Genomic DNA, 26481 nt, shown 5'->3' with positions numbered 1-26481 from the left:
AAATGCCTAAATGCGTATGTAATCTCTAATTGGTCAAGAGTTCAACCAGCAAATAGCACTGCAATTCAAGGCATTATCTAGCCTAAGGATATCTCCCTACTCCTTTGCTGGAGGTTACCAAAGAACAGCTCAGTCAGTAAGAGATCAGCCATTTCCTAACGCAGACGTCAGTACGAACCAACAGTACAGACAGGCAATTTCAGGGCACGGTTAAATAGTACCTCCAAGCCAATCTAACAGCAAACTGTCAAAAAAAAAAAAGCTGGTTCAACCTCCTGCCTCTCCTCTCTTGTGCCATGTCTCATGCTCATCTACGTGTATGGTGAGCTTGTTCAGGAAATTAAGAGGGCAGTTACACGAGACAGCTATTTAGCTGCTGAAAAAGTGGCAGGACTGTATGGTGGGAAGTAGGAAGGTGCAAAACTACCTATTTCAGCAGAAGGGCAAGATGTTAGATCAGCTTAACTGTATCACATAATTTTATCCTCAGTTCTCCTAAAAAGAGAGGAGGAATATCAGAATATAGATGGTCTGAATCACCTTCTAGAGATTTCTCCCTAAATTATAAATGGAACCTAATGTGATTGCATCTTAACCCTAAAAATAAAAGTGTAATTATCAATGCTTTTACCTTCCCCAAGCTGCCTCACTCCAGAGTCTGATGACTACTAAAATTTATGGTAAGAAGGGAATAGGAGGAGCAGAGGAGAGCATAACGCTAAGGCAGTTCTGATTCAGAGAGACCAAAACTGTTGTGGATACACGTCCTCATTTAATCCAGTTTATTTTTGTTCGAGCAATTGAGCAGCTACACAATCTGTACTGCTTGCAGAGCTGGGGAAGAAGCGATCTTTACATTATAGCCCTGAAGAGCAGCTGAGGATAATGATGTCTTAAACGGACCAGCTAGGTGTATAAGACAATGCCTAAAGGTACTTTAAGGTGCTGTGGTTTGAGAGAAACTAAGCCTACAAACCTCTGTGTAGAAATAATAGGAAAAGTAGTAAAAAGGAGGTGATAGAGATCTTTTTATCTCTTTCCTTATATTAGTAAGAAATAAGAAATATTGATATGGTTGAAACTTGGAGATAAGTCACTCAACCTGAAGGTTAAAATCAGTAATTGTATCTCCTTCTGTAAAGACATAAGGAGAAAACAGACAGCACCTGATTCTTTGCAGAGACACCTACCTGTTAGGTGGTCAGAGGTCCTATGGAAAAGCACAATACACAAGCCCGCATGTTTCCAAACTTCCCAGTGAGCAGTAATGTGTGTCTGTTCAGGCTACCAGCTGTTACGAGGGAGATACAACCCATTTCAAGCCTCTGTCTGTAATCAATAGAAAGAAAAACTGAATTATCATGGGTGGATCGTTTAACTATTTAAATACCTATGAGAACATAACATGTAGGTTTTGCCAGGAGGATGGGAGAAAGCAGTAGTTCAGGAGAGGATTCAAAGGACAATGGAGACACAAATCTCAGTGTGATGCTGTGGCAAAAAAAAATTAAACTGTAAATTTGATCTTAAAATGTCTATTAAGTGGAAGCAGAGAAGCACTATTGCCCCTGCACACCCATGAGATATCTATTGGAGTAGCTGGTAAGTTCTGATGCTTTGAAGGAGACTGGAATATTCCTTCAGGTATTCAAGGAAAGCCCACAGAAACATTCAGATACTGAAAAGGAAAACTCATTGTATGAGCCTTAAGAAGTTCGGTCTATTGAGCTTGATGCATGGAGAAGAGACCTGGCAACCAGGAACTTCTTGACTAAAAAATAGCATAGCAAAATCCTGTGGCTGAATGCAGTGGAGTGGAGCCAGATGAATTCAACTCTAGAATAAGAAGTAACTTCCTTGTAATAAGTGCTATTAAATATTGGAACACTTTAGTAAAGTATGTGGCTGACTTTGTTCTCCTTAGCCTTTGAGCAAGACCAGATACACTTCTAACACAATGCTTTAATCTAGCCTCCAGAAAACACCAGACGGCCTATGGAAACAGGAGGCTGGAACTAGATGACCAGTGGTTCCTTCTGCCCTGAGAGCCTGAGTACAGGTAGCAGGTACTTCTTTAAAAAAATAAACAAAGACTCTCTTTAAAAGCCAGAGCGTAAAGTGATCTGATTGATGCGGTCTGATGCAACAGACTTAGCTTTATTGGCTAAACCAGCAAACTTCATCAGCTTCCCAGGAGTCCCATGAAACCATTCTAATGCTCACCCTTTCAAGAGCATTGCTTATAAAGAACTTCAGCATGAGCAACTGCTAGAAGGCAGATCAGGAGACCAGAGTTGTTAACCTTTGTGCACAGTAGTTAAAATACATGGTTTACAGATGTACATTCACATGCATGAAGCCAATATTAGCCTGTTTGTAAAACCCTGCTGCTCCAAGGTAAAAGAATAATCCTTTGAGCAAATAAGCAGTACGTAACAGCTACTCACAAGAAAAACTTGACTTTGCTACAGTGACCAATAATTTATGTAACTGATTTTCAACCTGTGGTCAACAGACAATTTTTAAGGAGTCAACAGCATAACAATAAAAGCAACCTTTTTGTCACAGGCTTCAAATCACCGTGCAAGAGGCTGCACCTCCTCTGGGCAACTTTTCAGAGTCTGTAAAAGTTGAAAAGTTTGGAAACCTCTAGGTTTGATTTTCAGAAGCCAACAACTGCCTTAATTTTTAAAAACATTCTTGTGATTTAAGAAAAAAAATACTAGGAGACAGATCAGTGGAAGTATTCAAAGTTTTCTGAAGACTATACTCCTCTAGAGAACCTTATACTCAAACATTCAAAAATTAAAAACATCAGTTACTTTTATTGTCCCAGCTAATTGTTTTTGTTTTTTATTTTCTTTTCTTCATTTGTTTTTTCCAACAATGGAATAAATCAGAAAAGCTGTCATATCATATTTGATAAACAAAACCTTTAAGAAAGAAGGCATATGACCCCAAAAAACCAAGGTGAAAGCTCCCTAATAACTGGCTCTTTCTAGGGCTGGTACATCTGCACTGTCAGCTATTCTCCAAACAGGCGGATCTGAAGATTTCTACATGCACAACACACCATGTGGGCTCCCAGCCTACAGTAGAGCTCCTGAAAGTAGATTTTGATGGGTCAAAGCCATTTTATTGAATTAGCCCTTTATTGTTTACATTAAATCCAAGTGAGCTCACAAATACTGACTTATCCTTCTGAAAGGCTGGATTATACCGCGTGGCTCGGATGCAAAAAAAGCTTAGGGTTTTTATACTAATTACTTCCAGCATGAGGAGTGCACGGACCAGAAGAGCATCGGCTTCAGAGACATTCTGCTGGGCATTTTAGTGCAGCAATGATTGCTATCTTTTCTTGCCCCAGGATGACTGCTGCTCCGTAACATAAATTTGGAGGGTCACACTGTCATTAAACCCCATGTTGAGGATTGCCAAGTCTGCGACATAGGGTAGGAACAGCCCTTTCCACTTGTTTCTGGTTGTTTCATCCACCCTCCCAAATCCACTGTTGCTGTGAAGTACATTGCAGCATCACTTCCTACTCAGAATCACTCTTTCAGAAAGTAAGAGAAGAGAAATATATTAGCTACTTGTTACTAAGTGAGTTTTGATTCATTTACACTTAAGCAGCTCCGTAACCCATCATAGGCAAAGTTTCCCAGACTACACAACCCCAGGTACTTTCAGCAGCCTAAAAAATTAGAGGTGAATACAGATGTGAAGATATTGGAGACGTGATTTACCAGGATCACTGTCATTCCTGGAAATCACAAGCGCTACAGGAAGACAAGATGGACAGACAGACAACATGCACATAACTCTTTCACATTGTGTTTGCTTCTCTAAACAAACCTTCATCTTTCTCATAATCAAACAGGCACCTGCCTGTGCAGAACGGACATTCGGTTTCTGGGCAGCTTTCATGGCCAACGGTGGAATTCTTTCACAGGCAAAAAAATCTGTCAGGGAGTTTAACATTTTGTATGGGCAAAACAGATGTCCCAGAAATGCACACGGCTTTCACTGAATAACTTTGCACAAAGTGACATCAGATCTTCTCACTACACAAATTACTACCTGGGGCCTGGGGTCTGTTGGTATTTGTTTGAGTGATGATACTCTGTGTAGCTTGTGAAACAGAACAAACAGAAGGCTTAAACGCAGCCTAAAGATTTGTGAGCTGCTGATCCTACAGAAAGGACACCTTTTATTGCTTTTACATCCAGCAGTATGCAACACAACGTGGTTTTTATGTTTGTTGTTATATATTAAGCAAAACCTTTGCTCGAACTCTAAATTACAGCGAGGAAATGTACAGATCTTTACGTGCGCACAAGCTATGATGTGGAAGGTAAGGCTCACAAAGGGGGTCTTGTTTTAAATCTCGCATTCAATAAACTGCTAGAAGAACAAAATGAAAACAAGCTATTGTGTTAATCTCCAGATTAGCCCTCATAGTCTGTCAATTTAATACTGATTAGTAAACAATGTCCATAATTAAGCTGTTGTTGGAGACACAAATGCCCCACGAGCCCGAACTAATGCGTAGTATTCAATCCTTTTACAAAGGATGGCAGATACAATTCCAGGAATGTTAATGCTGTCAAGTATCCATGATGCACATAACAAAAGAGAAGGCAGAGAGTTGAGGTAATTAAGCTCACACTAGCCCTTCTCTCCAGCCTGTATTTGTTTATTGACTAAATGTTATTAGGTGTAGTAAATAAAATGCCACTGAGTCGTGGGAGCTGGGACCAAAAATGGCACGAAGTTTATGGGGCCGTCAAACCCTGGATTCCCCTGGCATCAAAGCACACGCATACCCTTTGCTAAGGCTAGTGACAATAATGTGCATGACAGGGGTCCGTGGGGCCGTGGTCCCCTAATTGTTTAGGAGACCTTTTAGGCTGGTTGCAGACTGCATGTCTTGGTATTTGTGGAGCTAATTGCACTAAAATCCGCCAGCACAGTGTTTGCAGTGATGGGTTAACTCATTTATCCTCGGGATAATACTCAGCTCTTTGTCAGCCTGGTCTCCCGCGTTCACTCCTAGACTCTCACCCCAGATGCAGAGGAGGAGGAAGCAGGCTTCCAACAGTGCTGTCGATGGAAATTCACTGACTGCACAGGTGCAAGAACATAAACATTTAAATATGAAACAATACCACTTTTCTGAGTGTTTTCCTTCACCGGTAACCCTTTCTGCTTTTCTCATGGGGGCCACAGAGCCAGGTCTGAAGTTTAGTCCCTCTCAAACTGCAACAGTTGAGAATGGCAGAGGGGCTTGGCCTGGGCTACTCTTACCAGCTTATTTTTGCACGCTGAATCTCATGGATCTTCAGTTTTGAACTAGTGCTGTTGTGGTGCAGAAGAGCCCAGAGAGGTTAATGCTGTTCCCTGTGACATCCTTTTTTAAGCTCACCTAAAAAAAGATGAGGGTGGACATAATTATAAGCAGTCTTCTACATTGATCTCAGTACTTTTCACACGGGGAGAGAAGTGGCACTAGCCATAGTCAGAAAAGTGACATCCTGCAGAAGAATATTTTTCCCTATGTGAACTCTGAGATTTACAAACTTCAGAGTGAGAGACAAATACTTTTTGACATTCTTCCAGACTTCTTGATTTATGGCACTTTCTCACACTTCCTGCCCCCATGTTCACAAACATACAAGTAACCAACAAAATCGTAACCCCAGCAGTTCACACAGGTGGAGCAGCTCCTATCCAAGGATCCTATCCAAAGGTCTTGGCCCACATTTGGTGGCATTGTGCAAGTTCCCAATGGGATCAAATCTATTGATAGTCCCGTTGCAGTTTGGACTTCATCACAAATTAAATTGTTTTGCCAAAGGTCTGAGAGAGTGTAAATTAGTGGTAGAACTAGGAAAAATCCTCTAAAGTATCTTCCCCCCTCTCCCTCCCAGAGTACCCATCCAAATGCAGAACAGCACTGAATGGCTTCCTGTTTCACCGTGTGGATTTGATTAAGGTGGGTCACAAGTTCTCAGAATCTTTGGCCAGGTGGGGACTTAGCTTCTTGAGTGCTACAGGAACACGGCACCTCTGCCATTCCTTCCCATCACGCAATAAAATCCACTACACGCAGGGAGCAGCCCTGCCTCTTCCACAGCTACAGGCTTGCTAGAGCCAGCACAGAAAGGAGAGGGGAGCAGATGGGAGTTGGAGCATGCAACCAGAGGTTAGGGGTAGCACTAGGCCACAGCACACCAATTTCTTTTGGCTGAAACTGCTATGGAATCACAGGCTCAGTGGAAAATGCTCCTTCCAGAAATAGCGCAGACCAATCAGTATCCCCACCCCTTGAACAGACTCCTACCTGACATTACTGAGACACACTGCTTTACCCTATGCATCAAACCCTCTTCCCTCCTACACCCCAAAAAGGTATTCTTTTTCCCTATATAAGGGGCAAGGTTTGGTCAGTCTTCACAAAACCTACAAAAAAAAAAGCTATAGTTTATGCAGCAGTTTGTTTGGGGTGGTTTTGCAGATCAAGGAGGGATGGCAGGGTGCATGCTGGAGGCAGAAAGTGTCACTGTCACACCAAGGCTGTTGGACTGACAAACAGGCCAAATGCTGTAGCGCTCCCAGCGTACCTTCACAGCCTGGTAGCCCTGGCACTGCAGGTCTTCAAAGTCCGAGCCTTTCCAAAAAGCTGCTTGCCTGTGTTTGCCCATTTTGAGATGTCAAAACAAGAGCAGGTGAGACAACAAAGTACAAATATGCAGTTCAAATCCCACTGAATCACACAGTGGTACCTCAAAGGGAGAAAGGAAGGTGGCTAATACAGAAGGAAATTTGGGCCTGGGATTGAAATACAGAAGTAAGCACTACAAGGTATAAATTCTTTCCCATTTGATACTGGAGAGTCACACAAGAGACTCGAAGAGCTTTTAATGAGCCATGCAGGAGATTAATAGAGGAATAACCTACTTCTCTACTTACTCTCCTACTTAGAGTGGGAAAGGCTTTTTAGATGAAGACTCCAGTTCTGCTGAAGAGAGCATATTTGCCAAATAAGCCCCATTTTGAGCATATTAGCAAAAAACAGGAGTAAGATAAACTGTAGGTCCACTTCTGGTTTCAGGTTGGCCAGAATAAAGGAGACTTCTCATTGCTCAGCAGCAGTGGAATACGCGTTTGTCTGGATTCATAAAGTAGGGGCTATCCCACATTTCCCCTTGTTCCTCTAATTGTCTCATCACACAGCATACAACCAATCTGATTACAATTTGCAGAGGACTTGGGACATACTTGGATGAGAGATGCAACACAGTATATTTTAGAAAAGTATTACCTCTTCTCTCCGTAAGGATATGAAGAGACATAAAAATCACTCTCTTTCTCCTACTGGCCACAGCCAAGAGCTACTGATTCACAAGCAGAAGCAAGAATGTCATAATGCACTAAACCAGACGTGAAAAGCTGAAAATGGAGGTGTTGGTGGACAGCTGTCCCTAGCTCCATAGAGCTGCCATTATCTCTTTCCTCAAGACCTGCAGTGGAAGGCTTTAAAACTTGTCTGTATCGAGCATAAAGACAGACCCTTTTGGTAAGAGATTTTTAAATTAAACAAATTAAAATTAACAATTTAAAAATAATTTGTTAGCTGGAATATTCTCTAGACTAGCTATAAATTGTTTGAAAATCTGCTCTTTAACTTTCACATAGAACAGAGAGGCTTTCATATGTCAAGTGCACTGAGAGGAGAATCATTACCTGAAGCACCCTTCACCAATACACACCACTGAGTTCCTCAAGCAAAGTCTCAGCACAAGAGTAAATTCTGCTAACAGCAGCTTATTCCTGTCTCTTCCAACACAGAGGCCTGAAGGGTGGCTCAAGCAGAAAGAAAATGTGCAAAGTTACCTACTCTACAAACACCCCCTGCTGGATCCAGCAATACCCATGGAAAATGGGTCAGCCTTCAGCCCTGTCAGTCTCCCAAGCAAGTTATTCATGGAAGCGCTGTACCACACACCAAATTAGCAAGACCTGCTATTTATAGCATTTAAACCCAGCTCCTTTTGCCCGAAACAGCACTCACACAAGTACCCTTGCTGGCACAGCTGGAGTGGCTGTGGCAGGCAGCAGGGCAGTGATGAGCAGCTGTAGGAGGCAGGTGGGTGCCCCCACCCAGGGCAAGGCAGCCTCTTGACCAGAGTGCAACCAAGTGTAGGGAAGCCAAGAATTGCAGTGTGATCTTGGACAATCTGCTTGGGCCCAGATCCTTCAGGAGACTATTTTTCACCTTGCCTTAAGTTATTGCTAGGATTTACAAACTTAAATAGTTTTAAGATTCCATCCAAATTTCTCTGCGTTCCAGTTCTTCATGTGAAAACTAAGACAGCAACCCTTCCTTGCTTCCCAGGAATGTTATGGGTATAAAATCAAGTCTCTGAGGTGCTGGGGTAAGTATCTACAGAAAGAACCACTTAATAAAGTTAACAGAGCTTCTATTAAAATGCCTTTTGAGAAAACAGGGAGTTTTGTCTGTTCCCTCCACAAACATCCCCACTTACAAATTTCAGCCATATGTGACTGGACTGAGAGGTAGAGGCTTTAAATCTTTTAAAAGCAGGTGCCTCTCCTCCATGTTAGGAGGGATAATTCAGCAGCATGAGGAAAACCTCTGAGGAAAACATGGTGTGACATGCTCAGCCCTCACCAGACATCAGGAACCCATAGAGAGAAGAGCCTTTACCTCTGCCCCAACACATAAAAAGCTTCAGTCAGACCGCTATTTGATAAATAATAAAAAAAAAAAAAAAAAATCCAACGATGAGACTCATCAATATAGAGACAATGATTAATTGTTCCACTCTTCACTGAACCTCTTGTTAAAAAAATCACTTTGCCTGGCGCTGACCTTTCTTTTCATGAACATTTGTACTTCATACAGGGTTACCAGACTGCAAAGACAAGTCTCCCCTTTTTCTTGACCCATCAGTTAGTTCAGCAGTAACAATGAGGCTGAACTATTTGGTTTCTACAGTCTCATGCTCACTGTGCGCTTGTCCCTGACTCCTTGCCTGGTACCACCCATACCTGAAATTCCTCGGTGGTCTCCCATCCCAGCTGACAGAGGTTCCTGTGCTGTGCTCTGTAACCTGTGAAGTCTCTACAGCCCTTCCTGGTGGGCTGCAGAGGTCATCTGGATGTGCAATGCTGCTGAGGCTTCCTTCTCCAGCTGCTAGGCTGTTACTGAAAGACAATTAAAGTGCACTTGGCACTTTCTAGGATTGCTTCCTTTGATGAGTCAAGAACACTGGTGCTGCAGTTACTGCTGTGCTGCAAAACAAAGAGGAAATGGTTTCTGTGACTGTCCAGAGAGGATATGGTTTACGTGGCTATGAATGGAAGTGTTTTCACACACAGGCTTCCACAAACTAAAACAGCATGATAGACACCAATTAGGATTAAGAATATGCAGCTCTGCATTTAAGCACACAAGAGCATAAAAACTGCCTACTGAGGCAGACCTAAAAACTTTCTAGTTCAGCATCGTCCCTGGGAGAGGGAAAGTAGCAGATACTGAAGGAGAATTGTATTTGCCCTGCATCATATAGGACAATTCTGATTGAGCTTCACCAGCTTCCTGCAATGAAAGGGACAAGGAGTTTCTGAGCCAGGGTTGCACCAAACAATCGTGTGTGAAAGCCACCAAGTAACACTGTGGTTCTCTCTAATCTCTTCTTCAACTCCACTTTTATTTTTTGCCTTCTTACACTATTGGCGGGTTTGTTACGATCTGTTCCACTTCATAAAATATTTTGGAGCAATTTACAACTGTTATTTGTTCAAGTCACTAAGAAAAAGGTAAATTGCCTTATTTCACATCAGCCAGTACTTTCCGTACTGCATGATATCTGCACACTGATTAGCTGCATTAAATCATTGGTTCCTACGCAGATAAGCCAAACCCATTTGAATAATTCACTTCTCCCTTTGCAAATTAATATCCAGCCTTACTCCATCTCCCGTTCTATAAGCGATAAATTCCAGTTTCCCATTTCTCCTGCACTTGATAGGGAAAATTCCCAGTTTGCTCAGAAGTCTCCTAGATTGCCTCTGTCCTCCACATCTGACTGTTTTTAATTCCCCAAACACAGGTACATGGGAGATGCCCTGAAGCAGAAAGAAGGAAACATATTATCCATAGCTTTAGCAAGTTTAGATAGAATTAAGAGATTGCATTTTTCTGTAAGCAGGGCCCCAGTCCAGTAACAGCTTTTCTAACAACCTCAAGGGACTTCAGATTATCTCACAGGTGAAATGAGCTGAAGCTTTTGTGTCAGTTCTCATTTACCAGGCAACAATCATAATGCAACTTTCACACCTTGCAAGGATAGATGTTACAGAGCAGAGGATTCACAGGGAGTCACCAAGCCCATCACCACTGCTGGCAGCTCCAACTATCAGGAGCTAAGAATGCCATGGAAATTCACGCTGCATTTGCTCCTGAAGGCATTCCCTAAGGCAAAAGGGAAGTAGGTTAGAATTTGCTGCAAGAATACTGGGTATTAATCCACCAAGACAGGAAAAAAACGTGATATTGCAAAGGAAGATTATGAAATCAGATGCCATCTTGTGGCCAAAATCCATGAAATTGCTACGGTAGATACAATACAGTCCACAAAATATACAACAAATACACTGATAAACGAGAAGAAATTAAAGCTAAAAAAACTGGTGAGCTACTATGGAGACTTTTAATCTCCAAACCTGTAGGACTCTCTTTAGTGTGTTTCTATCTGCAGGTGTAGAGTCAACTCCTCTGCGCTTCTGGCTGATAAAAACCCATTAGAAGATAGCTGTAATTATTGAAATTGTCCCCCACATGTTGTCTGTATAAAAAATTGCTGTATGTGCTCTACAAGTTTGCTCACATTCTGGCTGAACTGAAGCAGGAGGCAATGCAGGAAACCATAAACAACGTGACCACTGGATGCTGGCACTGTCTGATACAATTAAGTGGCTGATCGCGGTGTCTTTCCCATAAGACAAATGCTAATAAGGACGTAATTGTTGACTCTAAGACCTAAATACTTCTTTGTTTGTAAACAGGAGAGGTAGGAAAAGGGCTGCACAAAGGAAATTAGGATACACATGATAGGACACTGAAGGACAGTGAGGATAAACACATAAAGAGACAACTTAAAACTATGTTCTGAATGTTACAGAGGGAACAGCAAACTCTGCCAATCATAGATGGAAGCAGGAATTTCTTGAAGGTCCATCCCACTTGTGTTACACTGTCAAAGGCACGGAGTCAGTAGCACTGCCCGCACCCTTCTCCTTCTATTGAGCAACCTTTTTTCAGATCCATCTTCCATCTTTTCTTTTTCTCTCCTTTCCCAGCTGCCAACCTGCCCAAATCTCTGGATAAAGATCATTCACTCCCAGAGCAGAGAGAGCTTTACAGTGTGTTATTTCATGCCTTACACAACAAGAAATGAGACGTTTACATCATTGCTAGGGAACATCACAAAAATTTGATGCTAGCCCTTCCAAATCTTGAGAATGATCACGTATCTATTAATAGAAAAGCTACTTTTAGCCATTTAGATGATTTCAGATCACCTTCCGTGCCCCATACAGTTGGCTGTAACTAAGTTACCTGTGTGGTCTGTGCAGCATATAAAGCCATCGCATGGCCAGATAAACCCTTTCCTGGCACACATTTTGGATGACTCTCATTCTTGTTTCAAAGTTTTGCTAACCAGAAATCATGTGGCCGTCTCACTGCACTGTGGGAGGACCCTGATTCCTGACTGTGCTCATCACAAATACAGAAATACATTTCTAATGTAAACACAGGCACCTAGGGACACTGAAAGCACCTCACAGTATCAGAGACATCTGCACAGCACTGGCACATACACCACAGGACCTACAGGAGATCTGCGCCTTTCTCCTGATCACCAGCTGGAGACCACGTGGGACACCTTCCAACACGTACAACGGTGCCACATGCCTATGCTTAGACAAATGAGCTGCTCCCACCCCACAAGAGCACACAGGTCTATCCTTTTGAACGTATAAAGAAGTGCATTTAAGCTCGTAACAGCAGCAGTGGCGAGTAAGGGGTTAACTAGCAGCCATTAGTGTAGTGAGGAAATTGCCCCAACAGAAGTATAATCCACATGGTGGAAGACAAGTGTTATTCGCAAGTTATTACTAAGAGCCCCAAAAGAAGGCAGTGGTATACTGTTCTGTTAATCTCATAAGCCCAGATGTTCATGAAATGAAAAACAGCCCAAGTACATGACCTTTCATACTGATGTAAAGGAATGTTTAAGATATGATGGGATGTTATATATCACAGGATGTTAAAAACATCATGGAAAAATTCAATATGGATAGCAAAAATTTAAAGAATCAAATACTTATAAAAACATATATCTGATAAGATGCAAAAAAAAGTATCAAATCAGATTATACTTTTCCACAAGCATAATTTTACACACTTTTATAGACACCAATGCTTATAAAATGTCAAAGTACAATAACGGCAGGAATTACCACCGTATAGAACTGCTACAGTTTCTTGCACACTTTCTCCTAGCCTGCAAGAAACTGTTCACTCTTGGGAAGATGTGCTTTATTCTGTTCCTCTGCACAATAAAACGTTATGCAGAAAGCACCCTGCAGGCAAGAAGTCTGTGGACTTTATTGCAACCTGCTCCTGGAGTCAATTCTCGAAGTAATTGATTAATATGGAAGCAAATTAATTTGTGGAAATGAAATTCTGAAATAAAATTTTATTTGACTGTCGGTCACCCCTTTCTCTCCTAGCACTGGTGAGTGAGCCATAAACCGAGAACCACAGGTATTGTTGGGAGATGAGCAGGGAAAGTCTGTCTGTGCAGACAGCAAAGAATTCAGACATAATCTCTTGGTCTTCTCCCTTGTTTCTTTTCCTTTCAGATGCTTCAGTGTAAAACATGTGGTTTACACTCATCTTTGTGTAAACTTCTCTGGAGTGAGTTTCAGACAGAGGGCAGTCCCTCTGTAAACAAGATGGACAAAGCTGACACTCAGAATGTGTGGGAACATGTGTCTATTGTAGCTCGTCCTTAATAACACCACCTGCCTGATGGGCATTCTGCAACTACACAGCGCTATAGGAAGCAATGGCAGAAAGAAAAAGAAATTCACCGAAATCTGAAAATTTGCCCCCCACTCCCTGCATGCCCACCCTGGCTGACAGTAAAACAATCTGGCCTAGATGAGGGGAGCGTGGGGCAAGTTTGGGAGGTCAGTTTACACACGGGTCAGCTTATACATGAGTGTATACAGTATTGGGGTCTGTTTTCTATTTGCTTGTCAAATACCAACACCATAAAGAAAGGAATAGTACTAAATCCACCATTTTAACCTTACACATACCCACAATTACAGCTGAAATAACTCAGCAATTTTTGAGTTATATGAGTGCAAAGAAAGCATCTGTAACCAATCACCTATTTTTTGTTGGCTTTTTTTTTTTTTTTTGGCAATTCTATATCTTAAAAATTGTGAATGCAGTTCTAGTTTTTTTTAAACACAACCTTGTTAAAAAAAATAAAAAATAAAACAACACATGTGCTCTCAGGCTGAAAACACACATGCCAAATTCAGTCTGGAGAGAATTTTTACGGCTGAGTTATAAAACCCTGAAAATAGGGATTTATAATGGAAATGCTGACAGACCATTAACTACAATAATAACATAAACGGAGCAATAGAATTTCCAAGTTATCTCCCTTTTGTTTGTGTCAGCATTCCTGCAGTGAGAGCCTGCACAACGCATACGCAGCATTACCAGCACATCGCTTTGGTTCTCTCCTACGACGTTCGCAGAATACAGCGAAGCAGCAAAGCATCGTGCACCTCCGGGTGCATCCCGTCCTTCAGTCAGCTCTAAGCATCCGATTTTGGGGTCTGTGCTTTGTGAGGCATCCTGCCACCAAGCAAAGCCAAGCAGCAGGATGCCCTTTCACCTGTTTTGCCCTGTGTCCTGCCAACAGGAGAGCAAGCTGCTGCGTGCTGATGCCACACCACAACTTCCACTGCCCTGCACGAGCTTTGCTTCCAGCTTTCTGCATGACTGCCAAAAAAAGAGGGTGACGATAACCACTCGTGCTGGCTGGTGTGAAAAGGGGGCACCTGAGGACCCCCAAACACTACAACTACACGCTGTATGCCCTTCCTCTAAAAGCGCAGACTGTGTCTTCTCTGGGAAGATGAATATAATGAGAATATGTAAACTATCAGGCTGCTTGAGATAATTTGCTCCCTATTACAGCTAGGGACAAGTTGTTTAAAAATAAAATAAGCAATGGCCAACGCTACAGAATCTGTATACTCTTACAAAAAAAATAGCTCTTAATGGTGAAGATGTGTTTAGCCCATTGCTAGCATGTTGCTAGTTTATTACGAAGCACGTACTCCTAATGGAAACAGAATCTCAAATTCACTGAGAATGAAAGAGGATGACAGATCCTTGTACGTTTACGATTTTGGCAGATTCGGGGTTTTGAAAGGCACTCCATTTCAATTGACTTCTGACTCGTTCTCCGTCTCATTTGTCCTATGCATCCTAAAACACCTGACATAACACAGCCAGTATCATTATTCCCATTTTACAGATGGTTAAAGCAAGGCACAGTGGTGAAATAAATTCCTAAATATTAAATATCAGGTTGCTTCCAAAACCCAGGAAAAGGACCCAAGTTTTCTCCTCCTTATTTAAGTAACGTCTGCTGTACAACCACAGATTTCAACCTTTTTCATTTTAAGGGTAAAAAGGCTAAATATGATCCATGAATTGACAGAATCCATCTGCTTCAGAAAAGCCCTGGTTCACTCCGACAGTGGCTAGAAAGTTGCAAAATCACTACAATTATTTTTTCACAAAAATCCTGTACAAAAACAGCAAGTTTAAACAAAAGAAGAAAGTAGCAACCCAGTCCTTTTTGCACCATCAATGACTTCTGACAGTCCCTCCGTGCTCCCAGCCACTCCTGACATTCAGCAGCTCCCGCAAAGGGGAACCGTTCTCTTAAAGCACATTATTTCTCTTCGCTTATCTGTATCAAAAGAAAGAAAACTACTAGTGGCCAGAAATCATTCAAGCTGCTTCCCTAAGTACTTCTGCCACTATTGCTTCCTTTTGTCCAACACACGTGTCTAAGCCTTGTCTATGCTAGAGATATTTGGCATGCTGATCATCTTCTGTCCCCCTCACATGCTTAACACGCTACAGAAATGCTCCCAATGGTGCGCAGGCGCTCACGCCACTGTTTGGATTAGAGGGCTTGTAGATGACACATAACTTTGTCTGTTGTTTACAACCCAGCATAATACAACAGACATTCAGTTGTCCCAGTGTCTCGCCAAGATTAGCACGTGGAAGAGCAGGAGCTGGCTCAGGCAGCCTCAGCAGGACAGAGGTTAGGCTTGTGGGCAGAGGGAATTGCTCCGAGGAGCATTGCGGTTCCCTCAGAGCGAGGACACATGCTCACAGATTATCAAGAGACTTCCACGTTCTGGAAGCTTTGTTGACTCCTTACTGATACTGTGCTCTCACATGGCAGCATCTGTGAGAAGTGCTGCCTACCATCCCCGGCAAGGCAGAAGTCTGCACTACGTCCGTGCAAAGAGCTGTCCTCAGGGAGGGATGCCTTCCTCACCTCCATCTGGCTGTGGCACTACAGCCCATTTGGCCTCTGAGTGACGGCACCAAGAAGCCTCCAGCTGACAGCAAAGGCTGCGGCACACCTTCCTCCCCACTGCCACTGCGGGCAGATTGGTTCCTTGCTATTGCACCAGAGAAATGGCCTGCAGAGAAATCAGCTAAAAGACCACCACCCCCTCCAGAGTGCCCTTGGCAAGGCTACTGCAACAGCCAACCCTAAAAAAGGATTATTGCTCTGAAAATAGAGCTGCCAGGCTGTAGGACATTTTCTGCTGCAGCCAGAGCTGCTGGAAGCATTTTTACCTTCCCATCCAACCCATCCTAAATGTCTCCTTCCATTTGAACAATGCAAAGGGTTCAACTCACCCAAAAAACCAACAAACTAAAGGGATCCCTCCCTCCATTAACTTCTTTCCAACATCTACACAATCTATGCACTTCCATGCTTTGAAAGGGGAGAGAAAACAGGTGTTATTATTTTTTTTCAGGTAAGCACCAGAAGTGATGCAATTAGTGGGCAACCGAGTGCCGACCTGGCAAGCTGACTACACTGGAGAATGGCAATAGGGTGGCTATTCCCAGAGAAAACCTTACCTCAGCGATCTCCAGCCTTGCTGGCACTGCACAGAAAAGGTTGGCATCTCGGAGCTTAACAATATGCAGCTACTCATGTTCCTGTCCTATATACTCATCATCAAAATCCAACAGCAAAAACTAGAGAAGCAGGAAATGCTGAGTTAGGGTGACACTTCCCCCACACCAACCACCACATCGCCCTAACTCTGTCCCTGCAGCAATGCCAACCATTGTAAATCAGACTTCTCAAGCAGTTTGAATTCCTGAGCGGCCAGCTCCAAAGTGAGGAGTAAGTGCATGGCTTCGAGCCACGTTTGCAATACCTCCCTGCCAATTTCTGGCTTGTACTTCATACTCCCCAGATGCAGGTTCATGAGCCATGACAAAATTTGGGGGCAAAGTGGAACAGATGCACAGAATCATTCCTCCTGGTTTGAGGTTTCAGCAGGAATGCTCCAGACAGCTTTGGTCAGGGTTGAAGAGAACAGGCAGGCAGCGCTCGGTGGTGATGGGAGCTCAGCACCTGCCCTCACCCCGCTATGCACTGAGTGGTTTCACTGTGTCATGTTGAAAAGAACAAACATTCGCTATGTGCAGGCCTGGCTTTTAAAGTTACAGAACTCTACGTGATTTATAAGGTGTTATTACAAAGTTGTTTGAATTTCAGAAAATTAGAGGGGCTAGAATTTTTTTATTTAGTGCTTAAATTGGTTTGGCTATTTGTTTCATTACGGGAGATCAAAAATAATCCCGGTATTCACAATGAGAAGTAAAGACCGTTTGAATATGTTGGAATAACCTTCAAAGCAGGTGGCTACCTTATTAAGTGTTAAATATTCAAAGCTGAAATATGAGCCCATTTCCATCTAGGGCATGCAGTAAATGGCTTCCACATATGAATAACAGCCCATTAGCACAATAAAAAAATAATTAGTTATCCAGTTGAGATTAGAACAAATGTACTAAACGCAAGAATTTCAAAGGGTCACTTTAATTTCATAAGCCATTGTTCCAGCTGCATAGCCATGGTTCCCCTCATCTAAACAAATACTGAAAAACAGAAGTAACTGTTTTGAATCGTTGTATCCGCAGTATGGTATTTGTGGGAGGGGAGATGAGGGGGACAGAGAGGTTTGAACTCATCATGTACACAACAGAGTACCTTCAAATGCTCGTTTCCTAACAAGTTCAGGGATTGCATGGAAAGAAAAGCAGCCTTCCAGGATCAGGTACTTGTTTGAGTCTCCAGAAACCCTAAATTAGTTCAGTGAAGAGAACTGAGATTGCTCTCAACATCTGCACGGAATACTAACAGGTCTCACCCCTGCATGAACAACCCCACTTGCTGAACTTTAACTGATTCTTTTGGAGTGAAATACTCACTGGCAGGTGGGCTCTAAAGGGCCAAGTGTCCAAGGTTAATAAACATGCAGTCTATCAGCTTGCATGCATTTTAATAACCACAATAACTTCTTAGGTATTCAGCAAACCCAAAATAATTTTTTTTATATAGCAACCTGTGAGCAGTCAAATAGGGAATAGGGCGGTCTAACACTAGAGTAAAAGTCCATAAACTTTTAGCCATATATGCAAAAATAAAGTTGTAACAATAAAAGCAATTTAGTAGTCCCTACTCATCCATTTCAGCTGAAGGGAACTGTTTCTGTCACATGTTTTTTTCCTCTTGAGAGTTATGTTTGGCATTTTACACTAACTTCTGGCACTATTTTCCCCTTGTTAATTGGAAACCACAATCACTTGTGCTGCAGTGCTTTGCTCTGCTTTCTGTATTTCTGATTTGCAACCAACTGTCAAATCTTTAATGGTGGAGAAAAGCCACCTCTATAGCTAAGGCCCATAATGCCATTGGGATAGCACAGCGAGTGTGCCAACAAGTGAAACCAGTTAGATGATGGCATACCTGTCCCAGCACTCCTCAAAGCTGACCTTCCAGCGAGTCCTGGCCTCCACACGTACCGATAGGGTCATTAATGGAAAGACAAAACCCAATTCTGTGACTTATGTAAGAACAAGCCCAGTCAGGGCAACAGCGTTATTATCTGCTCACACCAAGACCCAATTTAGCAGCAAGATTCATCAAAAAGTGTTCATTTTGTATTCTAAGGGGAAAAAAATCAGAAATACACAAGTCTTCTATGTAAGAGGTCAACATTAGGTTTGGGGTTAATTAGGTACTACTCCCAGCCTTGCCACATACTATAAAATGCCCTGTATGATATAAAACTTTGCTGACAAGATTGTTATCATGGACACTGTTAAAATCAACATTAGTTACAGTGACTGCAGGACTGCGGGATCCCATAGGCATGAGGCTACATCTATAGTGGTTATTCTCGTGCCTCAGCAATGAACCTCCCATTTTAAATCCCAGCACCTCTATACACTTGTAATAGTTACCACCAGGGGAGGAAACTGGGTCATCAATACTCTGCCAAAAAATGTTCGGCTATTTAAACCATTCCTGTAAGCATCTCTTCAAAAGTTTCTGTGAACAAATCTAATTTTCATTCTGTGTATATGGTAAAAGTACAGTACGTTCCAGCACTATCTCCCCCAGCAGTTAAGTGAACACAAAGATCACAAAATCTCCTTTAATAGGACAGCTTCCTACATACCCTCGAGGAATCTGCACAGCTTTAGTTTCCAGATTTACCTTTTTTGTTTACCAGGAACCACACCCGGACAATTACTCCAACAGCATGTAGGGACATCTAGCGACCAAAGAAGATATTGCAAATAAATAAATCATTACATCTGCTTACTACACACCATTTTGTTAAAATCCAAGGAGCAAAGTACCTGAAAATTAAGAAAGACACGCTCCACACACATTTTTTTTCCTTGACATATTTTCTACCCATTAAAACAGCCAAGGCTATGCCCATTCAGGCACTGTCTTCACATGGCTTAGACCTCATTAGGGAAAAACAGAAGGCAAAATATTTTTAATTTTACTCTACAAAAAGATTTGATTTTCCTTGAAGTAAGTGCCTTCCAAGAAGACTTGTCTGAACGCACTGAACAACCAGAATTCTGAGCTTAAGAGGACACTCAGAAATTTGGTTTCATTACACACTTCTGCTTCGAAAAATGCAACATTCTGTATCACTATCATCTTTCTTTTTCCTTCACATCTATAAATACTCTCATGGATATGGCACTGCTAAGTAAACCCATATTTTTGACCTGCTGCATGTCTAACATTTCTTCTTTAATAACTCCATGAGCATGGCAGGCTCTTCCTATTAACTACATTACATCATCATTATCAAAGACTAAAGGAAATTAATTTTGTTTTCCAAAGACTTGGCAATAAGTTGGTTCTTTACTTCATCAGACATCTGCTGTTTTTCTACGTATGTCATTTGTGAAGCAGAGTTTTCCTTATGACTTTATTCTCATAACAGTTTATCATGCGACACTGTTTACCAGTGAAATAAAGCGGAGCGGGATTTCTCATTTGCCATGTAAAAGTGTAAAGCTAACTGAAAGCCAATACTATCATCTATGTTTCAGTTTCAAACACTTTTCTGGTTTAAAATAAAGCTCACCAAAGACTGTCATGCAAAAATAACCTCTCATGGTCTTTGCTTGAAATTTATTACTGGTGCTGCGGTACTTTGTTTTAACAGATGGGACTTTATCAGCAAATTATGTGGGCAGGCCACCAACTTCCCTCAGGAATGGAGGAGTGCTAGTATTTATCTGGGCTCTTATCTATGTATTTAAAGCCATATTCTAACCACAAAATTCTATTATCATTTATTGATATAAGACAAAACACAGAGAATCTTCTGTTCTAAAGCACGCTGCATTCCTAACCTCTGTCTTCCTCATGTATGTCATAGGTTGCTGCTCTCAGATATTTCACACTAGCAAAACTTTTTCTCTTTTCCTTTTTAAGGTTGAATGCACTTTGCAATTTGTATTCATGTTTGCCATATAACTCCATTAATGCTGCGCAAAAGGGGACAATTTAGATCACTTTTCAAAATATTTATTTTGCTAAATAATTTGTTGTGGTTTTGTTTGGAGTTTTTCCCTACTTAACTACGCTGTCATTTACCCCATAAATTGTTTTCTAAAGAGCATTTTGCTCATGGCAAGTGCTTCTAAACTACAGCAACTGATCCATCAGGAACTAGGAGGTTTGGTGGTGAACATATCCACGGTGCAGTGGTCCTCATTCCTATCGTATCCCTTACTCTTGCCCCTTTGGGCTACTGCAACAGCACAGAAGGGCTCAAAGGAAACATTTGAGCGTCTGTGAAACTTTTTTTTTTTTTTTTTTCCAGAAAAACTCATGTATCACCTTCTCCTGCACAGAGGAGAACAGAGGGGTCTGCTGGTGGGGGAAGAGGCAGCTGCAGCACTCTGTCTGTTCCAAGCAGAGAGGAGAGGGTGCAGAACCACCACAGCTTGGGGCTGCTCTAAATGCAGCACCCAGCCGGCAGTCAGAAGGGTGGGATTACAAGCCCGATGCGAAGCCACTCACCCTGCCACCAGCCTGGCTTGCACCTGTTCTGCGATGCAACCTAGAAAATAGAGTATCCCAAGTTGTAAGGGACCCACAAGCATCATCAAGTCCAACTTCAGTATGCTGTCAGCTCCTGATGATGATCTCCATGAGAAACAGGTGAGGGAGATAAAACTAAAACAATAATTTTAGGGAAAGAAAGAAACAGTGATAAGCACAGAGTGTCACCACTAGCTGCCAGCTGCTGTGTCCTGTTACAGAACCTGGTATTTATTCTTACTCCTAATCAAGATCTAACTAGATCAGAATTTATTTTTAAAGTGCACCCTAAAACAAACATCTTGTGGAGGAATTTTGAAAACGTGCATCCCTTATCTTACAAGAATGAATTTGCACTCTGAAAGAGATGGTATTCTGAAAAATATGACACATCATTTATTTTTAAGATTTTCCTAATAAAATACTGTTTAACAACAGTTTGAAATAACAAGGATGCTAAATGATTTATTTCAAATGGGAATGAAAATTAATAGAAAAGCATGCAAAAACTTGCAAAAATGTTTCAGTGGATTTTTAAAAAGTATTTTGCTTCAAAATATTGAAAGTATCATTAAAACTGAACTATGCTTTCCTATTTGATGTAATTTTTTAATTTGTATATGTCTGTTATAGAATCTATACCGCAGAACTTGATCCTGTCATGATTCTCATATAAGCAACTCTTGTTTATTTCTTAACATGTTGTTCTATATTCTATCTGCTTCTACATTTTATCTACCTCTTGCACTTTACTTTGCATATTGTTTCAACAAAGATGCTTTTACAGACTTTTTTTAGGTTATAAAAATTATCCTTGTGTGTGTTATTAAAAAAAAGCACTAAAATGAGTCTCAACATATATATATCGGACTATGTTGGACTACTGGAATTTCTTCATGAAGCCCACATATTAAAGCAATGGATTTAAGAATCATCATTCAGCAAAATGAGGTTCTTTGTTAGATTTCCACTGTACTCAGTGGGTACTGGATCAGATCTTGATGGCCATAGTCTGCTTCTTTTATCCCCAGAATGATTAATTCCTATTCCATAGGGAGTAAGCAAGAAAATGTATCAGAAACTGAACCTTAGAGAATAACTGAGTAACACGCATTTGCAAAGCAACCTCAGGAAGATTTGGTAATGGTTCTAGCCCCTTTGTATCTGAATTTCTAGGACTCCAAAGTTTGCAGTAGAGATATAAACCAATTTGGGGGTATGGATCATTGTAAGGATATGGAATTTTTGGTAAACAAGAGCTAATATCATTCTTAGAGAAAATAAATAATTGCCAGAGCAGTAACTGGTATGAAACCAGTGAATTAAAGGCAAATTCCAAGATATTTTAGCTGAATATTACATTCAAATTCTGACATATAAGGATAGGATCTCATGTGAAAAGTGGATCTGGATTTAAATTTTAAACTTTTTGCCATTAAAGATCAGGGTACATTTAGGTCACAGCTCAGTGCAAGTTTAGATCTCTACGGAATATCAGGTTTTTAAGATACTTTTCATTTTCAGATGTGACAGTTAAAAAATCCTGGGTACAATAAACCATTTGACTTGGGGGAAAAGAAGTTGAGCTATAAACTGAAACCAAAGTAGATCAACTTGGGAGTGTCCCAGCTGCAGAAAACTCTTAATTTTAAAACACTTTGATTGATCCCCAATCTCTTCGAATTACACTGCAGTAAGGACTGTGCGCCCCTCTGAAATCAGGCTATGCTTCAATTACTTCATCTGCGTATAAATTTCATTGTTATTTGAAACATATGCAAAACGCAGATACCAGTATTCTCTACAATTGGTTAAATATCTACCTCATTAAAGTACAAAATGTACGGTATAGTAGGCCCTACTTTGAGGGTTCACTTTGCATTAAGAATGCTCAACCTTGCCAGAGAAACACCATTCTGGAGCAATCCAGTTGAGCTGTACAACCTCTGTATTTTAGCAGCTGGACACTTAAACCACCAACACCCTTATTAAGGTTTTCAACAAATTTCTGCTGACAGAGTAAAGACAAACTGAATTCTGCAACCAAATTCCACTCACCTGATTCACTCAGCTAATCCAAACGAGCAAGGCAAGCAGAAACTGGCCTCAGGTAAAACCTTGCATTGAAAAGCTTCATCCTACAAGCCAACATCTTTGAGAACCAAATGTGGATCAGAGTATTTCAGAACATTTTATGAAGTCAAAAGTGACCTTGGGAAACATGAAACCTGACAGGCTATTAGTCCGTTCTGGGGGACTATTACCTGCCAGACAACTATTTTCAATATTTAATTGTGAGGTTTGGAAAACCTTTGTGCAACTTCCCACGAGGATTCACAATCTGTTGGCCAAATGTTTCTCTGCACAGTGATCCTTTGAACATCCACAGTACTACTGCGCTTGCTGCCCTTGACGCAACAGACCAGCAGGCATTTACAGACAGGTAGAAAATTTCACACTCTTGTTCTGAGACACTATTGGAAAAAAAAATAAAAACAAAAACAGCAATAGCTGATATAAACACAAAACAACTGTCCAGAAGGATGTAGGTATAGCTGGTGCCATCCTGGCAAGGAAGCAAGTAGCCTTCAGACATTGAGGCTGAATGGACCATTTTTTCCTGTCCTTCCTCTACAACCCACCAAGACCTGTGGTGCCTGAATAGCAGGAACAGTACTTCCGGGGGCTTTTCAGTTTTCCATGCATGCACGTGTATGCAGGAAAGCCTCCAGGCATCCCAGTTTATCCTTGGAAAAACCAAAGTCATGGAGGTACAGCTAGATCAGTTTGAACAGCCTGTTCCCGGCAGCCTTCTTTCCAGAGGAGAGAGGACTCGGGAGGATACAAACTGCAGGTGTGAACTGCTCCAGAGGTGGGAGCCTGCATTTGGCTGATATTTGTCACAGGAGCTCTCTTCTGGCACCATATACCCCATGGATGGCAAGCCCACGACCTCCACGAGAAAAACAGTCACAATCATGCAGCTTCCACCACCCAATTTCTGAAGCCATCTGTCCACCCTCTACATGCTCCTAAGCTGCTGCCTGAAAAGGTGGAGCAGGTTGCAGGCTGGTTTCTTTCTCCTAGGGAGCACTACACAGCCTAGGGATCACAGGCTGAGCACCCTTGCAATTAAGGACCTCTCCAGCCGGGTGTCTTTCAGCCCTATTTTGTCAGGATGCTGTGAGAAGCCGTACAGCTCCACGCTGCTGCTGCACAGAGCAGCGTCTAGAAGGTGTAAACCAGCCTTTGGTTAAACAAGGAATTTGAATGCATACTTAGTCAACAGGATGAGTTACAGAATTGTATCAGGTTTAAATCAACCTCTTTTCAACAAAGCACTTAAGTATGTGATTACCTTTAAAGATGTATGCTCCTCATTAAGTTGCTGGGGTTAAGTATGCCCTTAATGACGTAAGAACGATAAGAATATGCTTAAGTACGTTACAGATGGCAAGTTTCTCTGAACCAGGAATCTCATTACTGTTCTCAGGGAGCTAACAAAGGGACTGGCCGCTTCTACTGTGGGGGAAAGTGGATGTGGTCTTTCATGATACGAGTATTAAATGCAAACACAGGCTCCAGAACAAAGCCACTCAAATCCACATGCACATCCTCACTATGTTACTGCACTTCTTCATTCCTGAGCTCTATGGGCACACCACTTCTGAGTGTGCAAGTGAGGTGAGTGCCTACCCACATGGCTGCAGGGGCAAAACACAAAACGTGCGTTCTTGGAAGATCAGTTGTAAACTTGGCACGAGGTTTGTTTTCTGAAATGCTGCTGTGAACAATTTGTCAGTGATTCGAAGCCTGACAAACAAGCCCCTTTAGGCTCATTCGGAAAAAGATTAGGAATGCTTCACTGGAGCTCAGGATGAAGTACAGGCTTCGAAGGCATCACTTTTACTTATGACATCCAAAAACTATGTTAAAATAACATTAACAATGCAATGCCAAGAATTCAAAAGTTACGAAATGCCAAAATTAAGGTTGCCTGTACAAACTTCCTTCAGCTTATTTCTGAGCACACTTCACTACACAGGTTTTCATTACGTGATCATACACAATTTTTTCCCACAGAACCTGTGCCTCCATCATTGTGAGGTAAGAAACAGCTCGAGGAATGAATTAGGATTGTCAACGAGATAGCTGTCTGCAGAAACCCTTGCTCACACAGAAAACAAGCAATTACTCAACACTTTTTTTTCTATTCTTCCAGCCAAATTATAGCCCCAGGCTCTATCTTATACATGGCCTCTAGACCCTGCTTTTAGTACAGAATTCATTTCCTCAGAATTCATTTCCTCACAGCCATCCCTATGGCCCTACTGGCTTAAGTGTTTCACGTAGGGTAAAAAGGTTGTCTTCACAGTAGATAAGCAAGAACAGAATTAGTAGCTTCCACTCAAATTGTTTTCTATTTCCTGCTACTTCTACTTTCTGATCCCCTCCCATTTTTTCCATTGAAATTCACATCAGGTACTTCTTCCCCCCCTCTTTTATTTATTGGTCATGGCTACATACTTCAGAGGGAGCACTATCAGACTAGCAGAAAAGGAATTATGAGAAAAGTGAGTTTGTTTGTTCAGATGGGAACTTCAGAGAATTTAGCTGCCAAACTCTAACAAGCCTCTTCTAAACATCTGTGAACATCTGTGAATCTTCTGAGAGCCATACAACTTGGCCAGATTTGGATAAAACATTTACAGAGATGCCAAGAGATCAGAGATATCAGATGTTCTGATATCAGAGTATCTTCCATTTCCAGGTCAGATTTCAAGTGTTTGTCCAAAGCATCATTTAAAAAATATTTTCAATTTGAGCAACAACAAAAATGTATCTTCCTGTAACGTCAAAAACAAGGGGGTTGGCTTTAGCCATTCCTAAAAAAGTGACAAGGATATAACCAACTGGTAGCATAGTGTTATAATGTACAGCTCCAGATAACGCTGCAGATAGTGTTACTTACTTTGCATGTAATTAAGGAAATGGAATGCTAGAATCACTGGCAAGTACAACACGGACATTTTCCAGGTATTTTTAACAATAACAGAATCAGATGAGAGGAATTGTTTGCCTACTGATGTAAAGTAACCAATAACAGAGATAAATGCTGTTAGCACTAACACAAGGCGCATACTGGAAGCTGTTCTGTTCCAAACTTTCACAAAAGGCTGCTGAAAGGAGCGAGCTTCATGGAAAGCCCACAGCAAGGCAGGGGCCTCATCTCAGGGATGGGGTTCAACAGCAGAGAAGAGGCTGCTGCGCAACCAGGCAGCAGGGGAATGGGTGCTTACTTCTGGGTGAGTCCAGCACAGCAGCCAAGTCCTACAGCTGCCTGGACCACACGGTGAGAAACTTTATCAGTTAAAAATGCCTTCTTTAAGCAATGTGATGGGAATGGATAAGCCCTTGTATGTCTTGTACACAATATCATTTTTTACGTCTTTCTGTGAGAGTGAATGGAGTGCTACTAATTAAAAAGTTTAAAAGGTGGAGCAGATATCAATGCGATGTGTACTGAAAGCATTCAGGTTCTTCTGTTGATATCAACCCAGATTCAAACCAATAAAGATTTAGGAGTTGGGTTTCTTGAATTTAAGGGTAAATAATATGGACAAGTAGGCTGAAGTATATTAGACTGCAATGACTCCAG

The 26481-nt window shown here is 41.6% G+C and overlaps 1 long non-coding RNA gene across 8 annotated transcripts in view; it reads right to left on the bottom strand.

The window, feature by feature from the left end:
• Positions 1-26481, bottom strand: part of LOC118250339 (uncharacterized) — a 108474-nt gene that overhangs the window by 64420 nt on the left and 17573 nt on the right. For all 8 annotated transcript variants that reach the window (XR_004779420.2, XR_004779425.2, XR_004779421.2 and 5 more), the window contains exons 2-5: positions 10367-10501; positions 9076-9318; positions 5308-5425; positions 1191-1329 (exon numbers count right to left, since the gene is read on the bottom strand). This is a non-coding gene — a long non-coding RNA (uncharacterized LOC118250339). The remainder of the gene's footprint in view (positions 1-1190; positions 1330-5307; positions 5426-9075; positions 9319-10366; positions 10502-26481) is intronic.

This window comes from Cygnus atratus, chromosome 5, assembly GCF_013377495.2.
Source record: "Cygnus atratus isolate AKBS03 ecotype Queensland, Australia chromosome 5, CAtr_DNAZoo_HiC_assembly, whole genome shotgun sequence".
Lineage (NCBI taxonomy): Eukaryota > Metazoa > Chordata > Aves > Anseriformes > Anatidae > Cygnus > Cygnus atratus.
The sequence above is the reverse complement of the archived record's forward strand: the minus strand, read 5'-3'. Positions and strand labels throughout refer to the sequence as shown.